This window comes from Mus caroli, unplaced genomic scaffold, assembly GCF_978045245.1.
Source record: "Mus caroli unplaced genomic scaffold, Mus_caroli_1 scaffold_6, whole genome shotgun sequence".
NCBI lineage: Eukaryota > Metazoa > Chordata > Mammalia > Rodentia > Muridae > Mus > Mus caroli.
Window position 1 is genome coordinate 133,960,520 of NW_028227261.1, and position 20,950 is coordinate 133,981,469.

Below are 20,950 nucleotides of genomic sequence, written 5' to 3' on the forward strand. Positions count from 1 at the left end.
AGAGCGGCACTGCTTTTGGGTGGTGTCACTTTGGGAAAGAAAATACACTGAGGCTAGGAAAAAGAGAATGTGGACATTGATATTCTTGAAGAAGTTTCCGAACTGGAAGAAGTTTTCCCCTTTTAAATATGCAAAGACAGCACTGTGTATTTTCACCCTCATTGCAGAGGTTATGACAAAGAAACCGAGGTTGAATTCCATGTTGGGTTCATAGTGATGGTGCTACTTTAGTAGATGAATGATCTTTTCATTTGAAATTTTATTTTTTCTCAAGACTCTTTTATGATTGTATTGCTAAATATAATCATCAAATATGTGATAACCAAATGAATTGTAACCCCTGCAGAGGACGCTTGTCTAATGAGTCTGGTGAATCTATTGCATGAATCTACCTTAGCATCAGCATTCTTTGTGATAGATGCACACAGGCCAATGTCATTGACAGCTACAGGTAATAAATAGCAATAGAGATTGGGGCAGTATACCCTCAAAATTGTATCGAATATCTCCCCAGAGCTGTGATGGTCTACATGAGTGTGAGAATTTCATATTGAGAGCTCATTATATTTCTAAGAAGGCAACTGGGTCATTGAGGGGTTAATGTCTGTTGTGTTGTTCACAATGTTTTGCCTTAAAATCTAATCTGTATTTTTTTATGAGATAAGTATAATATTTTTTAAGTGGAATCACTATTGAGTGAGAACACTAGCTACAGAGAATGCCAGATAATCAATTTGGCAAACAGGTTATGTTTTTATTCAGCCTTTTAACATTTCAAGCACACAACTTTTATCTGTTTTTTCCATGTATGCACAATAAAGAATATCAATACTCTGCTAATATTCCTGTCTCCACCTACATCTTGGTGCCTTCATCAAGGTATTCTGGTCATATGCCATGAAGGTATTCCTTCATTATCTAATTCTGAGCCTTGAAATAATAGTAAATGTATCTTTTATTATTATATTTGCAGTATTATTTAAACAATTAGCTCTTTGAAAGGTAAATTTTCTTCCATCTTTACATCCTTGCATCTGAAATGAATGAATTCATGTATATAGGAGGTACAGGGCAGGGTGCCTCACTGCCTACCGAACGTTCTGTTCTACTTACATTTCCTGGAACATTTCCTCATCCAAACCTTTAGCTTTATCCAAACCTGAAATCAGTAGAAAGAGAAAGATGTCTGAAGAGCTGTACCCAATAGAAAGGAAAGGAACAATAGAATAAACTGAATAAATCAAACAAGAAAACATTGCTGAGTCTGTGGAATAACTGTATCTAAGGAGGCATTAATCAGAAAGGTAGGTAGCTCTCTGGTAGGGTTGAAAACTAAGTCTGGAGAGACTCATAATATGGCTATGACACTGATCAGCCACATATCATTAGAACATGCAATTATGCTACATGTACAATAATCACTGTCTCTTATTTTTACTCTTTTTATTATATAAGGTTAGCCACATACATGTCCAAGGTATATTTGAATGTCATAAAGTAATTTTCTCATAATATATGTTAAGTAAAAACCTTAGCTTATGATCAAATAGCATGTATGTATATGCATATACATATACATATATATGCATATACATATATATTATAGGTATGATCAACTATCTTTTATACACCATACAGGAATGTGTCTGAAAATGAATGAAAACTCTAAAGGTATCTGGTAGCTTTTGTATTGCCGAACTCTAATAGACCTTGATTCTATTTGGATAAGAGAGGTTTTTCAAAGTCAAACTCTGCTATGGGTAAGTTTTAGGCATAAAAATTTTTAAATGATGACAAAAAATTATATGTGCACCGTGTGGGTGCAGAACAGAACCCAGGTCTCTGCAAAAGCAGTGGGTGGTCTTAAGTGCTGAGTCAGTACTCCAGTTCTGAAACACAGCATATTTAAAAGAGATGTCTTTACCCTTTATGTTAATTATGTTCTTCAATTATAGCAAATATCAATGAGGCAATCAATAAACCAACTGCTTAATATGTGGTGCTTAATATATGCTATAAGAATTATCTAAGACAAAACTTTGTGACCTTGGGAAGTTCTCATATCATTTTTTATGACTCTTATTAAAAAATGGAGTAACAATTACTATGTAAGTGTACTGTCAAGAGTGTGCCAGAACAAAGATGTCCAGTTTCACACCCAACACCATTGTCTTCCTAGAAATGTCCCTGGGTAAATCAAATATATCTTTCATTTTATGTTTAATATGCATATCCAAATTTGGAGGAAAACATTTTAACATATATTAATAATTTTAAAACAGAATAAGTTGCCATGTGTTTTTATCATATGAAAATAGGAACAGTATTCACAAATGTTCATTTGATGTGTCAATTAATTTAGAAAGTTTCCCATACATTGCTACCCAGCATGAAGCTAGGAAGTGCTATATCATTGTTTGAAGATATGATAGACATCTATCTATAACTGTTTGATTTCAACCTACCTGGTCCTGAATCAGTTAGTTGAAAGACATTAAAGGCAAAGTTGAGACCAGACTGTCCCTGGGTTCAAGCCTTGTAGCTTTCAATACAAACAGCAGTTTGTGTCTTTTATCATAAGAAGACAAATAGTCTGGTGAGATAGATTTGTGGTAAGAGCACTTTCTGCTTTTGCAAAGGACATGGTTCAGTTCTCAATATCTACATGGTGCCTCACCATCATCTGTAACTCCAGTACCTGGGGTTCCAATGCCATCATCTGGCTTTGTGGGAACTGCACAGATGTAGTGCACGTATGTACAGGCACACTCATGCATATTAAATAAAAACAAAGAAATCTAAAAAAATAATTAGTGACAGACATATTGATGCACAGCTTGAAATCTAGCACTTAGAACGCAAGTACTTGTGGATTTCTAAGAATTTGAGGCTTGCCTGGTCTACACAGTTAGTTCTGAACTAGCCACAGTGATATAGTGAGATCTTATCTGAAAATTAATAATAATGGTAATAAATAACAATGAAGAAGGAAAAAGAAGAGGGAGGAGGAGGTAGAAGAAGGAAGAGAAAAAGAAGGGGAGGAAGATGAGAAGGAGAAGGAGACGAAAGAAAAAAGTTTCGATGTCTCATGGGACAATAGATTCTCAACAGTCTACCAACTTCCATTTCCTCAGTGTCTTTCTGAGAGTCAGAACCAATGAACAACCATCTTTAGTGAGTGTAGGATGTCTGTTAATACTCATAATTTTCTATCCATTGTTCCAAGGAAGGTTAAATAATTAGTGGCCAGATAATAATTATACTAACAGATCAGCTTCCAAGTTTCTGTGTAGATATGAATTATAAATCTAATAGTACTAACTCCGTAGAAATACTCCCTAAACAATTCTGTGGTTTTCTTTACATAACAGATAACACAAATTAGAGGTAAACTATAAATAGATTTTATCGGTCAATGGTCAGTAGTTGCGTTAACCTTTCTCCATGTGGCCTCTGCTCTTTTGCACAGGCCAAGTTTTAATCCTGTATGTTCAGAACTAAGCTATTTTGGAGGTGCCAAGTATGGAAACTCTGAATTCATACTCATTCTCATTTGAAAGAATTTCAATCTTTTTCTTTTAGTGTCTTCTAGTTTCCTTATTTCCTGCAGAGACAAATGATAATGGTATCCTTTGGATGTGCACTGACATTAATAGGCATTACCATTCACTGTAGCCAAGATAAAATTTAAAAGTTCTAAAAAGTGTAGAAATAGAGGAAGCAGAAAAGGTGTCATTCTAGAAGAGGGTGAGGAAAGTGGAAATAACACCATGCTGAGGAGAGTTGCTTATTATTGGTGTCACATTAGGAAGTACAAGCCTCATTTCAAGAATCATTTCTGAGCAAAATCAGCCCATTTTTCATGAATCAAAGATATATAGGATAAGGAAAGAGCAGGTTTGGTGCTCTGGAGTATATGAGAAATTATTCTGCATGAAGAAAAAGAAATGTCCATAAATAAGTTCCAAGAAAAGATGGAGTATGTGGCTGCTTCAAATAAGATAATGGCAGTAATGCTAACTAACCTCAAGAACATATAAAATGAAAATGATAATGAAAATTAGTGACAACATTGTTCATCAAGGGACTACCAATGGCCATAATGAAACTGCTTTTGATGGTGTAATTTCTGTTTGTTTGTTTGTTTGTATTCTGAGTATAGAAGTCAGATTGCAATAGCTTGACTTTGTAATGGTGGGTAAGCAGGGGCATCTCAAATAGTAATCAACTTTCCAAGAAGTTCTATTAAGATAGAGGAAATTTAAAAAGGCTGTGTAAGTTTTCAGTGTTTATTTAGAAGCTTAGCAGTTATCATATTAAGATCTGAGAACACTGGCTAGTAATGGTCCATGAAACTTAAAATGGAGATGCCCAAAATGCATATCATAAGTACTGATCTAATAGCTGGTTACAAAGTGAGAAAACTTTTGTTTAGGTTTCCCTACCAACTTACCAGTTACTGTATATGTTATTTGCATTTCATAAAGATAGCTTGTCTTATTCTTTCTTATTATTTATTCACTTTATATCCTGATCACGTCTTCCTTTCCTCCCAGTACCCTCTTCTCATCCCATTTCCCACTCCACCTCCTTTTCACCTCAGATCAAGGGAGGCTCTCCATGGGTACCAACACATCCTGTCACATCGAGTTTCTGCAGGACTAAGTGCATGCTCTCCCACTGAAGGCAGCCAAGGCAGCCGAGCTAGGAGAAAGGGATTCAATGGCAGGCAACAGGATTAGAGCTAGCTCCTTCTCCAATTGCTGGGGAACACCAAAAGTCCAAGCTGAATATATGCTATATATGTGTAGGGGCTAAGTCTAGCCCAGACATTCTCATTGGTTGGTGGTTCAGTCTAAGTAAGCCCCCAAGAGCTCAGGTTAGTTTACTCTAGGTCTTTTATGGTGTACTTGAACCTTCCAGCTCTCTCAATCCTCCCCCACACACTTTTCTTTTTATTCAATCACCTTTATTAGCCTATCAATGTTACATTTTATACATAATGTCTAGTCATCTTCTCAGAGGGCTCTAATTTTAGTATATCATGCTAACAGTAAATAGCCAAGTGTGATGGCTATACCTTAGCTTAGCTTTTTAATATTCTCTGGGAAACTAGAAAGCCAATCATTTTACACTCATGTAAGAGTAGTGTTCCAAAATAATTAGGAAGTGCCTACAGTTTTAAGCAGGGGAGGAAACAATATTCATTTTGGTCTTTTTGTGTCTATATTCTGGTAAATTATATTTTCAATTAACAGCAACAATGATATCATAAAAAAAACTCTGCTTTTTAAATTTTTAAACTTCAATACAATACAAATTGAAACAAAATAGTATTATATAGTCTTTTGGGAGGCAATCAGCCATCATTATTAGTGTGGCTGAACTTCCTTATTGATAACCAGGTCCAGGTTGGGCATGGCCCTAACCAAAAAGAGGACGGTTATAAGCATAAGGGTTAGCCCCACTGGAAGGAGGGGTCATGGTACTTGCAGGAGATGGCCTAAAACCTGGTTTTGGTTGGTAAGCACCAGGTTGGCTTTCTCAGCCATTCCAGGCTGAGAGCCAGGGGGAAGAGTATAGTTAGCAGATTGCTATGTTTGGGTAGTCTAAGTTTGTGGAGGGTAAGTGTTTGCCTGGTACTGCTGTGGTAGTTGAGCAGGCAGTTGTGGCAGGCCAGAAAAAGCAGGAGCTGGTGCCTGGGAAGTTGGTTGTTGGCCATATCCCTGGAACTCCTAGGGTTGATGGGGGTCCAATCTGCTGGTTGTAACTAGCTGAGTACTGCCTTACTGCTGAGGAGGGGCCTGAGGCTGCTGGGCACTGTAGCCAGCCTGCTGCTGGAACTGCTGGTCCATCTGACCTTCAATTTGACCTGCTTGTGTCTGAGCTCCTGTCTAGGGAGGTTGCTGTGGCTGAACTGCTGCTGGGTGTGCTGCTGAGGAGGAAGAAGCAATGCTGTCAGGCGTTCCGGAGCGGACTTCTGTAGGAGCACTGGGTGGGCCTGAAACCTGGTCATCTGTTAATCCAAATGCTGACATGACATTTTTGTTGATTTCATCTTGGTTTTTCAGAGGATCAAGCTGACATACTTGCTGCCATAACCTGAGTTGACTGTTTCCCAGAAGAACCCAAAGCAGCAGGCTTTTCTTCCCTACCATCCACAGTATCATTTTCAGGAATACTGGTGGAAGGTCCAGGTTCTCCAGGTGGCTCTAAGGTGTCCAATAAGCGATTCACTTTATTTCGAAGTTCTGTCAGTTCTGGACGAAGATATTTCACCTGACTTGATTCAAGGGGTCTTGGCTGGCCATTAACAAATAATGTCAGTTTCAGTATTCTACTACACTGAATTGCAAAGGAAAGATCAGAACTATCAAAAATTGTTATAAGAGCTCCATCTTCATCCTTATACTTTATTGTAACTTCATCGTTGCTTAGAAGCTTTCCTTTGAATACTCGCTGCATCATTAGCACTAAGTCATCATAAATAATGTCTTCATTATGAATGGGAAGTCCTCGGATATCTTCCCTAAGTTGAGCTTTGATAATCAACTTCCCACTTAGGTCCAACTGTCTGTTCAGTGTGGAGTCCAGGATGCTCCATATATACAACTCTAGGGGAAAAGACCCGCTTGCCGCCTCAGCTGATCCAGCCGCTGTGAGGCCACTGTGGGCTCCCTCGGTGTCTCAGGGAGGCTTCCAGCCCACGTCTGCCTGGCCACCATCCACTGAGCCTCACTGGGAATCGCACACACCCAACAAGCCTAGCAACAGCCGGGGTCCCCCACCCCCACCCCACCCCACACTTTTTGTACAAGGCTTCCTGGTCTCCTACTAATGTTTTGCTGTGGATCTCTGCATCTCTCCCGTCTGCAAGCATAGCAAAGTGTCTGGGTTTGGCTCTCTCCCATGGGATAGTATTAAGTTGGGCCAGTCATTGGTTGACTGTTCCCTCTATTTCTGCCCCATCTTTATCCTTCCACATCTTATACACAGAACAAATTTTGGGTCAAATGTTCTATAGGTAGGTTGGTATCCTCCTCCCCCCACTAGAAGTCCTATCTAACTATAGGATGTAGCCATTCCATCTACATATTTCCTCCGGCTATAAGTCCCAGCTAGGGTCACCCCATAGAATCTCAGGAGTCTCTCCTGTTCCAGATCAGCTTGTCCCAGAGATTCCCCTCCCACACCGATTTCCATTCTCTTTCTCAGTCTTCTTTCCCTCAGCTATCCACACTCCTAACCGCCACCCTTCTCCTCCCCATCCCCTCTCACACCTAGTTTCCTCCCTCACTCCATCTTCGATATCTATTTTATTTCCCCTCTAAATGAGAATCAAGCATCCTCCCTTCGACCCTCCTTACTACTTAGTTGTTTTAGAGAGTGTGTATTATAAGATGGTTATCCCGTACCTTATGGCTAATATCCACTTATAAGTGAATACATATCATTCCTATCTTTCTAGGTCCGGTTTACCTCACTCAGCAAGATGTTTTCTAAGTGCATCAATTCTACAGTTTTCATGATGTTCTTTTATTGGTGGCACGTGTTTTTAATCTCAGCACTTGGTAGGCAGAGGCAGGCAGATTTCTTACTTCCAGGCCAGCCTGGTCTACAAAATGAGTTCCAGGACAGCCCAGGCTACAGAGAAACCCTGTCTCAACCACCCCTGTAAAGAAAAACTCAATAGTATACCATTGTGTAAATGTACCACATTTTCTTTACTCATTTTATCTTTGATATTTATGAAGTTACCTTTCCAATATCATTTGATTGATTTTGGTTGAAAGTTTATTTTATTATATAGAGAATGTCTTTTGAAGTTGCTTCATGAGTCCCTTTCTTGGAAAACCTTTTTTTCCAGCATTATCTTCTGAGGTTGTGTCTATCTTTGTCACTGAGATATGTTTTTTGTTTTTTGGTTGTTTTTTTTTTTTTTTTTTTTTTTAATGCAGCAGAATGATGGATCCTGTTTTTCCATCCATTCTTTTAGCCTGTTTATTTTATTAGGAAATTAAATCCATTAATTTTGAAAAATATAAATCATTAATGATTGTTAATTCTTGTTATTTGATGATAGTGGGGTTAATGTGCATATGTGTGTGTGTATGTGTGTGTGTGTGTGTGTGTGTGTGTGTGTGTGTACTTAGCTTCTCTTGTTTTGCTGATGTGGAGTTATTTACTTCATGTGTTTTCTTGGGTATAGTTAACCTGTTCAGTTTGGAGGTTTGTTGTTGTTGTTGTTGTTGTTGTTGTTGTTGTTGTTGTTTTTCTTCTAGTATCTTCTGTAGGGCTGGATTTATGGGTTTAAATTTGACTGTCATGGAATATCTTTATTGTTGGTTTGTTTTCATCTGTAGTCGTTGACAGTTTTGCTTTGTATAGTAGTCTAGGCAGACATCTGTGGTCTCTTAGAGTCTGCAAGTTATCTGCCCAGGTCATTCTGGCTTTTAGAGTCTCAATTGAAAAGTTCACATAATTCTGATAGCTCTAACTTTATATTTTACTTTGCATTTTTCTCTTGCTGCTTTTAATATCTTCCTTTGTTATGTACATTAAGTGATCTGATCACTATGTGGCTGGATGGTTTTCTTCTCTGGTCCAATCTATTTGTTGTTCTACAAATCTCTTGTATGTTTACAGGCATCACCTTATTTAGGTTGGGGAAATTTTGTTCTATGATTTTGTTGAAAATATTTTCTGGACCTTGGAATTGGGAGTATCTTTCTTCTTCTGTTACTATTATCCTTAGGTTTGGTCTTTTTTTATATTGTACCAGATTTCAATCATGTTTTGTGTCATGAACATTTTAGATTTAACATTTTCTTTGACTGATAAATTGATTTAAAAATTATATCTTGTTTGCCTGAGACTCTGTCTTTCATATATTGTACTCTCTTTGTTATGCTTGAGTCTGAAGTTCCTGTAAACTTACCTAGGTTTCCATCTCCAAGATTCCTTGGAGATTCCATCTCCAAGACTGTGTTTTCTCCATTTCTCTTTTCGGGTCTTGAACAGTTTTATTCATTTCCTTTACCTGTTTGATTGTATTATACTGTATTTCATTAAGAGATTTAATAATTTCCTTTTAAAAATTTCTATTAGCTGTATAAGATTGGATTTGTCATCTTGTGCTTTGGCTATGCCCAGGGCTTTCCTGTAGTAGGTTAGCTGGGTGGTATGATACTGCCTTTGCTTTTGTTGACTGTGTTCCTATGCTGATCTCTAGCCATCAGGTTATCCTGGTGTTGGCTGGATGGTCCTGATGCCAGTCAGGATGTAACCTGAAGAGGCATGTAAAGATGTGGGGCTGACAATAAAACTTTCTATACAATAGAGCATGCTTTTTTTTTTTTTTTTTTTTTTGACCCAGGTGGATCTAAATGTTCCTGTTGCTCCATAGTCCTCCTCTGGAAGGCAGGCAAAGCCATGGGCTAGACTATGGTGCTCAAGGACCACATGTAGCCCCATATAGTTCACCTCTCCTGATTCTGTCCCTGGTGGATCTGACATGCAAGAGATTAGTGGAGAGGAACTTAATTTGGGTGTTCCTTGGACTGGCAAGCCTCTTCAGGAAGGCAAGCAGAGTCCTGTGCACAGGGGAAAGCATGTAGATCATCTCTGCTGGCTGTGCTCCGGGTGGCTCCTGAAGGACTCTCTAGTCTCTTAATCACAACAATGCTTGATCTATTTAATGGCTATGAGGTCTGGAGCACAATGCCGTCCCTGAATACATAAGCAGCCTCACAAATAAGAAGGTTTTGAAGTCCAGGTCTTGCCACAAAAAGAAGGAAAATGGAAAAACATTTTCTTAATGATAAAACTGCCATTAAAGTGTCGGTAACCTGGAAAACAGGTTATGTTTCTTCTGTTTTAAGGTGAAAGTTTGTGGTTTTTATCGTAACTGAACTCTTTGGATTGCTGCTTAGAAAAAAAATAAGAAATTCATTAGTTTCCATTTATAAAAATGTATCACTTTAGGGGAGGAAAGAATTAACATTGCTAAAAAGTAAAACATTGTCTCTGTCTTAAACCAGAAAAGTGATGGGATTGTCTTAGCAATACATGGTTGTATGGTTGTGGAAGAAATGTCTGGTGGAGCTGACTTTTAGGAATGCCTTGCATTTTCTTGATAAGCTCATGGAGAAGTCATAATAGGCTCATAGCTCTGCAGACAGTTCCATTTAAAATAAAGGTCTACCTTTTGGGAAAACAAATAGATTGCTCTCCTTTGGCCATTCTTTTGTCTGTTGTCCTGCCTATCAGCTCCAGTTTGGTTTCAGACTTCTTTTTTAATTGAACTGTATTAAATATTCCATCATGCTTTTAAAAAGCATTCTATTAAACCAATTCCAGTTAAGAGAAGGCCCTCCATATTTAAAAGAGAACCAAATCAGCCCTGTGCTAGCCTCACTAAAACTGAGTTTGAGCCAAATATTAAGGCACAAGACTACATTGGACAGTCTTTGGGTTCTATGAACTTACATATTTATCATTGCATGAGATTCCTTCATTAAGGAATGTAGTTTTCTCATTTCTGCAACCTGAGATTTTCACATTGTCAGCTATAATTGAGTAGCTAGAAAACTCATGTTTGTTATCATTAAGACTGGGACTATCTATTAGTGAAGGAACTGAGTCAGAAAAAATGAAGGCGAATGGACTTACCTTCATTTATGGATTCAGGTCTTCCTTTTTCTTTTACTTTGTTCTTTTTTTTAAAAGAACATTTCCAAATTTGTATACATGTGTATGACTATATCTAGTTTATGTCTGCACACTGCCATCACAGGTACAGAATTTCAACAACCAATTTTGCCTTAGGAGTAAAAAAGATATATAGTCGGGATTACCATGTAATCTTGTATGGCGGAGAAGTTCTGGTTTAGATTATTCAATAGCACTATAGATGCCATTTCTCCTCAAGCTCCCTATTGACCTTTAAACTGTTATATTTGGTTATTAGGACAATCGGTCAACTACTTTTGACTCACCTTATTGCCTGCCTCTAACTCTACACTTTCTAACACACCAAGCATTACTGTTTCAACTTCCATTCTGTCTCTGTGCAGCTGCTTTTGAAGCATTCATGTTCCACTTCTCTGCCTACTCCTTTGGAACTCAAGAGATGAGCCTAGACAATTTTAAACCTCTGCTTGGATTACAATTACTCTAAACAGAATTAAATCAAATCTTTTTCATCAAAGCCAATAACACAAATACATCCAAAGTTAATAATAGTAAAACACATTCTATAATCATAATGAGGACTCATAAAGTTCCATAACAAAGATTTTTAGATACCTGACAAGTAAATAATTGGTGCCTCTTTATTTAGTGAGACATATAAATATATACTGTGATTTAGAACATGCAAAACAGTTTCAAGGCCCATGACTCTCACACTGAGAAAAGGTAGTCTCGAAAAAAGGAACCCAGTTACCAGTGTGATGGTTGTTGTGGTAAGGCCTTCTGTTGAGTTTTTCTGGAGGGCTCCAAGAACTAGAGCTGAGTTGGGGTTTGAAGGAATGAAGAAGGGATAGGCACACGAAAAGAAAAGCTGTAGTTGGTGCCCTGGGCTATCTGTTGGAGAGGTGTGATAGGGTCTTCTTTCTTGTCAGTTCTCCTTAAGGCATTGGAGAGGGAAGAGTGTCAACAGAGGGTAAAAGTCTTACAAGATATGGGGTAAGAACTTTTCTTACTAGACATTTAGGGTTGCTGTACAATATTAAAATTTTTGCTTATTTAAATCTAAGTTACTTTGCTACTGTTGCTGACCTGCCTTCCATGTTCCTTTGAAGCCAGAAATTGCAGTTTCTGGCACTTAGCACCTCATCCTAAAACAGCAGGATATTAAATAAAGGATTAATTGCTAGAGCCTTTGCCTTCTTGTCCAGATGTCTCTTGCTTGTGAGACTAGGGGGAAGTTTGGAGCAATAAATTTCTATTGAACCAGGAGAAGAGAATAACACCCTTAGAAGGAAAAACTTTTACATAAGCAAATATGCATAAACTCATATAAATTCATATACAGACTCATGCTTGTGCATTTATTCATTTCTATTCAAACCAGTTGAGCCCAGGCTGCATACATTCTTGCAATTACATACTAACACACACACACACACACACACACACACACACACACACACATCTGTACTTACATATGCATTTGGAGCAAAAGACCAAACACCGGTGCAGAAAGAACTCACTCATTCTGGATGAAAACTGAACTCCAATCTTTATTGCATAGAGAAAGAAAAGGCTTCTACCCTTTTAATGTTAAATGAATTAAACCCAAGTTTGTAAGATGGATGCTTTGTTCCTTTAATAAGATTAAGCCTGCCTTGTTATTAAGAGAAACCTGTTCTGTCCCATGGTAAGGAGAAGCCTGCCTGCCTCTCCTGCTCTCTCTGCAGCTTCTTTTTTTTTCTTTCCCTGTGCATTCTGTTTATTGCTCTCTTAGTTTTTTTTTTTTATATTATCTATAGTTTCTAAGTTGTTCCACTCTACAGTCTCCTTCTATCTTACCCTCTCCTCCTACTCTAATGCCACAATAATGCTCTTACTCTCAAAGTCTTTTCTCCCAAAACTTCTAAGTTCTACTTGAATTCAGTTCTGTATAAAAAGTTCTCTTGTGTCCGGAATAAAAAAAAAATGTATCCTCAGTTCTATCCTAAAATTTCTGTTAAGATCTGTCTAAAACATTCTCATCAGCTCAGTTCTGTCTCTTCTTTTGTCCTCAGTACTTATACATCATTCAAAATATATTTGCATGTTAAAATTTAATTCATAAATTGAATTAGAAGTTTACAACAGAGAATGTTTACATGTATATCCACTAGGAGTATTTCTCTAGTTAAACATTCATCACCTGTTATAGCTCCACAGGTTCATTGAGAGTTAAAAAATATAACTAAGTTATTAGTAAAGTTTTTTATAGATCAATCCAGTCAATATTTTATCATCTGTCTTAGCACCTATAATAAACCTTTAGTTATCTTTTTATCACCTTTGGTTAATTGTCTTACAACCTTGTAGAATGTACTTGTAGAGTAGTAGAAAGTCTGATTAATATCTAGAATCAATTAAATGGTGACTCATGGCAGACTGGAAGAATTCTCTTTGCAGTTTGACTATCAGAGGAGACCTAATAGCAGTACCACTATAAAGGAGCTTAATAAATACTGACATAATTTTTGGAATTCTTATAGGATCATCATTAATAATTGAGAAGTCATCTATTTGTCTGTATAGCATCACTACAAAACAGTACATCTTCATAGTTATTTAGGGATCTGCTCAAATACTGTTCTAATACCTAGTGGTTGTCAATATGTTTAATAATATCAGGAAAAGCATAGTAAGAGCAGGAATCTTTCCTAAAATGATGGGAGCAAATCTGTCATGGATTATCATAATTCAAGGAAGACCATCTCAGGAAGATCACCTGCTAGTTAATAGTTTGTCATATGATGGCTGCTGACATTACAGCACACTGGAAGCTCAGTATGTTTATTATATAGAGTTGAACAGGGGGCAAGGTTACTGCAAACAACGGAACAAGAAGGCAGGATTGTGTTATATAGCAGAATCCAGGAAGCAGGCTTAGCTGGTCTCTATCAAAGCAGTCCCTTAACTAACAGGTTGGAGAATGGTTAGGTATGGTAGACTTCTCTCTACACAATGCTGATATTAATACTTGGACAACTGAGGAAGTCATTGCTGAACTTCTGGGCCTCATGAAAGAACCAAAGCACCAAAGGTGCTGAAGTATTGGAGTCCTCATCATGGCATGCCAAATCAACAATTCACTCAGGGTTTCACTCTCTCCAGGTTTCCTCTGTTTTCCCACAGCTTTCCTTCTATTTTTCTTTCTTATCACTTTTTTTTCTGGAAAGACTTTTTCACAAATCCATTTATTTTTATCTAAAATAACATCAAAATATACTCAATACCACCTTTTACAGTACATTGCTTCCTGGCCATAGTCCTGTTCAATCCCTACTCTTTCATGTTTGTCAGTATATATCCTCTAGAATCATGAAGGGTTTCCTTCACAGTGCATGGAGCTCTGTGGTATTTACTGGATTGTGACTAATCCAAACATAGTGAGGGTGGAGAACTTTATTGCACCTCCACTTTACTAGACACCAAAATTTATGGATGTGGAATGGCAAAATAGCCCTGGTCTATGGGGAAACTTGAAAAAGGTAACTACAGCAGCCAGGTATTTTACATATAAAACTTTTTTTTTTTTTTTTGTTCTTCAGTTCCTGCTTAGGACAGTGTGCCATTGAATGAGTTGAGTTCCCAAATCAATTTAATAATACTCCATGGTATTGCAAATTTACTACAGGGCTGTTTTCCTGGAGGTCTCTGACTAGAATTAAATTGTATTCATGTGAATTAGAGGAGATAAAGGACAAAGGATTATGTGTCAGGTCTCCTAAGCCTTTGAAAGACATTGCACACAGATTTAGTCAAGACTATTCAGTAACACAAGAGGGACTCATAAATTCCCCTTTGTTGACAGTTTAGGCAATAGACTTTTACAGACAGAACCTGGCCATGACACTGTGAAACCTTGAAATTTGAGATAAATAGATTACAAAAGAGTAGGTCAGTCTCTTTCGGTCTGTTTGTTTCTGTCTCTGTTTCTCTGTCTTTTTCTGTCTCTGTCTCTCTCTGTGGTCTGTCTCTGTCTCTCTGAATTTTTCTCTCTTTGTTGGTCTCTGTCTCTGTTTCTTCTGTCTTTTTCTGTCTCTATCCCTCTCTGTCTGTCTCTGTCTCTCTGAATTTTTCTGTCTCTGTTGGTCTCTGTCTCTCTGTTCTCTCTCTCTTCCTCTGTGTCTCATTTCTTTCCATTTTCTCTTTCTTTTCTTTTCCATTTCCTTTTCTCATTCTCTCTCCCCTTTTCCTCTTTGTCCTTGTAACTGCAAGGATTTTCCAGTTCAACAATTAATCTTCCTTTTTATTATGTCTTTTCATGGCTGAAACTGCCCCCCCTTTTTTTCTTTTTTTCTTTTCTTAGATATTTTCTTTATTTACATTTCAAATGTTATCACCTTTACTGGTTTTCCCCTCCTAAAACCCCATATCCCATCCCCCTCCCCCTGCTCACCAACCCACCCACTCCTGCTTCCCTGTCCTGGCATTCCCCTACACTGGGGCATTGAGGCTGAAACTCCTAATAGATAGAGAGGACTGATGATTTATTTAAAGAACACAATCAGACCTAACATTGTAAGGTTTGTACTAACTTCAGTGTTCCATTTCATGCGTGTTTCTACATTGGTCTGAATATGTGCATCACTGAGTGATGAGCAAGTCCCTTATGTGAGAACACACTCTAATCTATTGGATTTTAACCCATTCTACCTCCAACTGTACTCTGAGGATCTAGTTAGCTTTTGAGTCACAAATTTATTTCAGAAGATGAAATTTTCATATACCAGTAGCATGTATTCCTTATCCAATATCCAAGCTGTATGGGACGCTAAATTTAAGAAGAAAGTATCAGAACGTTAGGCAATGAATGGGGATGAGAGAAGTAGAGATGGATAAAAAGAGGGTAAGAGATTGGTAGAGAAAGAGAGAGAATACTGAGATGTCTTCTCAAAGTCACATATGGGTGGAAAAACTGAGGATTCAAAAGACAATTCCTCCATGGACATAACATTTATCTGATGTGGGGGAATATCTTTCTGGGCAGGGAATGCATGGAGAATTCCAGTAGAAAAAGGGCGTTTTTCACAAAAAAAATCAGAGAGGGCAAAAATATCAAAAGTATCAGGAGGGAAGCTTGGCTGAATTAGTGTTCATCCAGGGAGCTCCAGGGATTACTTACACACTGCTGTTAGGGGAAAAACTGGAAACTGCTGTACCTGTTGTTACTTCAAAGCAAAGTACTTCATGTTTTGGAGTGTTCTAGTCCAGTGTCACTTTTCTCATGCCATGTTTTGTATGAAAATCTGAAAAGGAATTTCAGAATATCTTTTATTGTATACATATATGTTATAGCTATATATATATATATATATATATATATGTCTTCTTTTCTAGTTATTTATTATCATTATTATCTTAACTAGTTCTAGAAAGACCTAAATGTGAATTGTGAAAAGGAGAAATGATTTGTAACTATATTGTCCCTCATCCTTGTGGTAGCTTGAATGAAGATGTTCTTGTAGGCTCTTGGAGACTGGCACAATTGTGATGTATGGCATTGTGGGAGTAGGTATAGGGTTGTTGGAGGAAATGTGTCCCTGGGAGTAAGTTCTGAGGCATCAGATAATCAAGGCAGACCAGTTAGTCAGAATCCCTTCCTGGGATGTGTTGATAAAGATGTAGAACTCTCAGCTCCTTCTCCAGCACCATGTCTGCCTATGTCCTGACAGTTTCCTGCCATGGTGATAATGGACAAAATTCTGAACTGTAAGTCAGCCCAAAATAATTTGTTTTTCTTTATAATAGTTTCCAAGTTCATGGTGTACCTTCACTGCAATAAAACACTAACTGAAAGATACCCATATCTACAAATATTATCTTACAAATACAATATGAACATACAGTAACTGTGTGAAAGAATGACAGGCAGAGGAATATGTCATACAGTATTTTCCATGACATAACTATTAAAAGTTCTATCCATGCAGTATCTTGAACCCTGCTAAATCCTATGATGCCTGCCTCTTCTCTTTGCTTTGCCCATCTTTCTTATAAAGACAAGGTAATATAGGCTAGAACATTCAACCTGTTTCTTTATCCTCAGAGCTACTATCCTTCTTTTGGGCTCTTTCATTGCTTTCTCAACCCTCTATATTTACTCATGATTTTCCCCCTTTTCCTCATTCCCCATAGTTGTTTATCTGCCACAGATTCCAAAGCTTTTGTTGTTTCTGTTGCTCTTTTTAATGGAATCAAACTGCATTCCACTTCAGCTTCTATGTCTAACCACTATGTAAAATGTATATTTTTGCTCTTACATATTCTGTACAGCATGCACCAGACTAAACTGCCTGCAACCTTCATAAACACTCTCCCACTGCTTTCCTAAATGCTTGTGCTGGGATTGCTTGTTTAAATTGGAACTCAATTTTGGTAACTAGCATAAGCCACTGAACTTGTGTGTAAGTATTTAAATCTGTTCTACTTTATGTATGCAAAACAAAATCATAAGCTTGCATGACAGTCCTTGGTATTTAGTAACAGTATAAATAAGCTAAGTGATGAATCATTTCTGGAATACAGCTTTTTTCCTCAATGGATGCATTTCAAATATGAAAAAGACCCAAGCTGGTTATCCTAGTCAAATTGTAGAAGGTTAACTCTATCTCTACCCCACAGTTTGAATGTGGAATGCCCTCCCTTAAGACCCATGTTAAAGTCATGGCCCCAAACTGTAGCTCTATAGGAAGTGATATAACTGTCTAGTGAAAAGAAGTTAGGTCCTGAAGGTATTCCATGAAAGTGATATTGATAACTCAGCCCCATGTTGTCTCTCCTTTTGGCTTCCAGGGCGCCATGACATGACATATTTATATGTTATATACTCCATTTCTACAGAGTTCCATATATATATGACATGACACGAGAAAAATGACAAAGCAATAAAATCACAAGTCAAAATGAACCCATTCTTATTTTAAGTGGTTTCTTTCATTCATAAATCATGACAGAAGGTTGTCTAACACAGATATTCTAGGTGTGACAGAGAACTGCTCAGAGCACTCTACAGTCCCCTGCATCAGAGCTCATATAGTCAAAGTAGGTCAGCTTTTACACTACCACCAAATATCCTGTGTGCTTTAGTTTTAAAATGTCTCATGTTGCTCATGTGTTTGGAAACATAGTCCTCAAATGGTAGCACTGCTTGGGGGAAAGTGTGGAACCTTTAGGAGATAGGGGTTCACTAGAGTAAGGTCACTGTGGGGAAGGACTTTATGAGTTAGAGCTTGCAGGCCTATGTCAGGCAACAGTTTCTCTGTGCTTCCTGAACAAAATAGTGTTAGCAAGGCCCCAACGCCGTGCTTTCCCCATCATGAAGACTAGCGTCACTCAACTCAAAGCATAATAAAATTATCTTTCCTTAAATTCCTGCCTCCTGTCACCCCCTTCGGCAGTGAGAAAAGCGATGAACACATCTACAAAATTAGAAAATCTATATCTTTCTCATACATGCATATCTTTCCTTTCCCACTGCCTTTTTTTTTTTTAACCGAACAAGGCTTCTTACAGACATTAAAATATACAGCAACAAATGCATATCTGAATCTTCCCTGACCCCGGTTTTTCTGTCCTTTCTCTTGTCATTCTGTCATTGGTAAGCATCTTAAAGAAGAGGCTTCCTATCTTCAATACTAGTGAGCATGTCTTAGTGTTCTGTTCTCTACATGAAAATTGACATGCTACCCTTCTGATTCTATAAAGGATGTATTTGTGAAAACTCCTTGTCCTTGTATCCTCAGACAGATTTTCACAATTCCTTCCAGTTGACCATCTACTTCTTGTCACACTCTCCTTATCCCCATCCTGTTCACGTCGTCATTTTCATTATACTTCTGCTTTAACTCCTGACTTCTCTTCTTCATGTGGTCTTCCTAAATGGTCTTAGGCACTGCCAAACCCACAAATCCCGTTTATCAGATAAAATTTCTACATTATAAAATACACTATTTCTCCAACAACATATGGTAGGTGTGGATTGTTTTCACCCCACCAAAGTCCATGAACCAAACACCAAATTGGGTTATAGGGAAAATATAGTGTTTCTGGCCTTCATACTCAACAGATCAGTGGTAGCTTTCTGACTCTTTATTATCAAACCATGCAGAAGAGCATTCCACTGTCTGTGCACTTACAAAGTGAAGATTTAAAATCTGATCCTGAAGAGAATATGTGACCTGAAATACGATGCAGCAGACAGTCCTCATTTCATCCATCAACCATTTGCTGATTTTCTTTGTCAATACCTGTCCTTCCTACTGTACTCTATTGTTCATTGTGACATCATCATCCCACAGTAATTTCCTTCACTCTTCACTATATTTTTCTATCCAATAACTGGTTGCATTTTATTGATTCTACTTTGTTAGATTTCTTTCAATCGATTGCCAGATGTCTATTTATTTCGCTTAAACATTTGTCCTTTGCGTTGCTGTAAAAACCAAATAATTTCTTTACTTTGTCTCCCATTTCTCCAAAGCATCCATTTAGTTGTCATCAAAGCTTTGCTCTGTATCTTGGTTTTTTTAAATACATCAATAGCTGGGCTAGTCTTCCTTAGATGCTGCAGTATATGTGCTTATTGCCTGTAGTACCAAGCATTATTGATCAGCTTACATGCCCTTGCTCATAATGTTGTTATTTCTATTGTCTTTCCAGGTTTTTTCTACTGCTTCTTCCATAAACACTTCCTTCGAGCAATACTAGATTAGTGAATGTCAAGCAAAAAAAAAAGAAAAGAAAAGAAAAAAAAATCCAAGCCAATATCCAATATCCTTTCTATCTGAACAACATGCAATTTCCTTTTGGTTCCAGGGATGTTGTTTGATGCTCTTTTTATTGTGGTTTTTTAAAATTTTATGTTGTATTGAATTTTATATAGTCTTAAATTTCACATAAACTAAATTCGTTGAGAAAAATCAAGGCAGATACATCAAAGCTAGCAAAAGAAATACAATTAAGATACTAAAAGAACTAAGACAGGTAATTATTTCAGCAACAGGATCAACTTTGTGCTGGGGACAACTACTGTGTCCACAAACAAATCAAGGTTGAACCTAGTTATCTGTGAGCATTCACTCAATAGTTTATGTGTTAGATCCACAATTTGGGGCTGAGATTTTTGTGTGGTACAGTAGTCATGAAATGTCTTTTCATATGAAAAATGGCTGAATAGCATTAAATCCATGAACTCAATTCTGAATTTGATAGTCTTTTTGTTAAATATGGCCAAGTGCAATAATATCACTAGTATCTAAATAAAATATCTTTGTGCATTTAAGATATTCATACCCCTTACCAGACAGCCTGCATATATTAGATTCTTGGTGTTGCTATAAATACTATTGCAAAATAAATGACATAAAATAATTACCCTCATAATCTTCTAGTTATTAGGTTGGACTTCTCATATGGTTCTCATTGTACTAATGTCTAAGGAGTAGCACCCTGGAATTTTCCATGGAGTCCTTAAAGAAGAATCCATTTCCTGTCCTTTCCTAAACTTAGCAGATACTATCACTATCCTTTCTTGAATTATGGTCGCTTCCTCTGTTTTAAAATACAAAACATAGCATCATCTCTTTGATCATTATCCCATTGTTATTTCGCTCTCTGACAGCAGCTAGCAATCCTCTTCTTTAACATATACGGTGGTATATCTGAATAATCTGGGATAACTACCCAAATCAAAATCTTTAAGCTAATCAAATGTGCAAATTTCCTTTTAGTATGCAAGATTATGCATCCACTGCATTTAGGGGTTATTGTAAGGTCATCTTAGGGCAAACAGTCTACTATCCATATAATCTCTTTGTATACTTCATTTTAAAGTGGTGATTCTGAATCCATAAGCATAGGCTCCAAGAAACAAATTTCAATAAAAGTTTTGTTTTCATAGAATATAAAACTAAACGTGTAGGATTATATGCACATGCATGATTTAGGACTTGTGAAGTTTCATCTTTTATTTTTCTTTTTTAAGATTTGCTTTTGGAATTAGAAAGGAATTTATATAACAAGCTCAAACCTGCTCTGCTACAAGAATAGAGAAGTTCTCGTCATTTCTAGGAGGGAATTTTTCATTTCTCTTCATATAGAATTGAGCATAAGTTCAATAAAAGCATGATTTATACTTCTTTGACTATAGGGAAATTAAGCAAAAAAGAAAGAAAAGTAAGAAAAGGGACAAACAGGCAAACAGGCATAGCAAAACCATCTT

General features: G+C 37.3%; 1 protein-coding gene and 1 pseudogene across 1 annotated transcript in view; one reads left to right on the top strand and one right to left on the bottom strand.

Moving 5' to 3' along the window:
* Nkain3 (sodium/potassium transporting ATPase interacting 3) overlaps window positions 1–20,950 on the top strand; it is a 651,800-nt gene that overhangs the window by 210,630 nt on the left and 420,220 nt on the right. The gene's annotated exons all lie outside the window — the stretch shown is intronic.
* Window positions 5,392–8,975, bottom strand: LOC110292336 (protein TFG pseudogene; annotated as a pseudogene).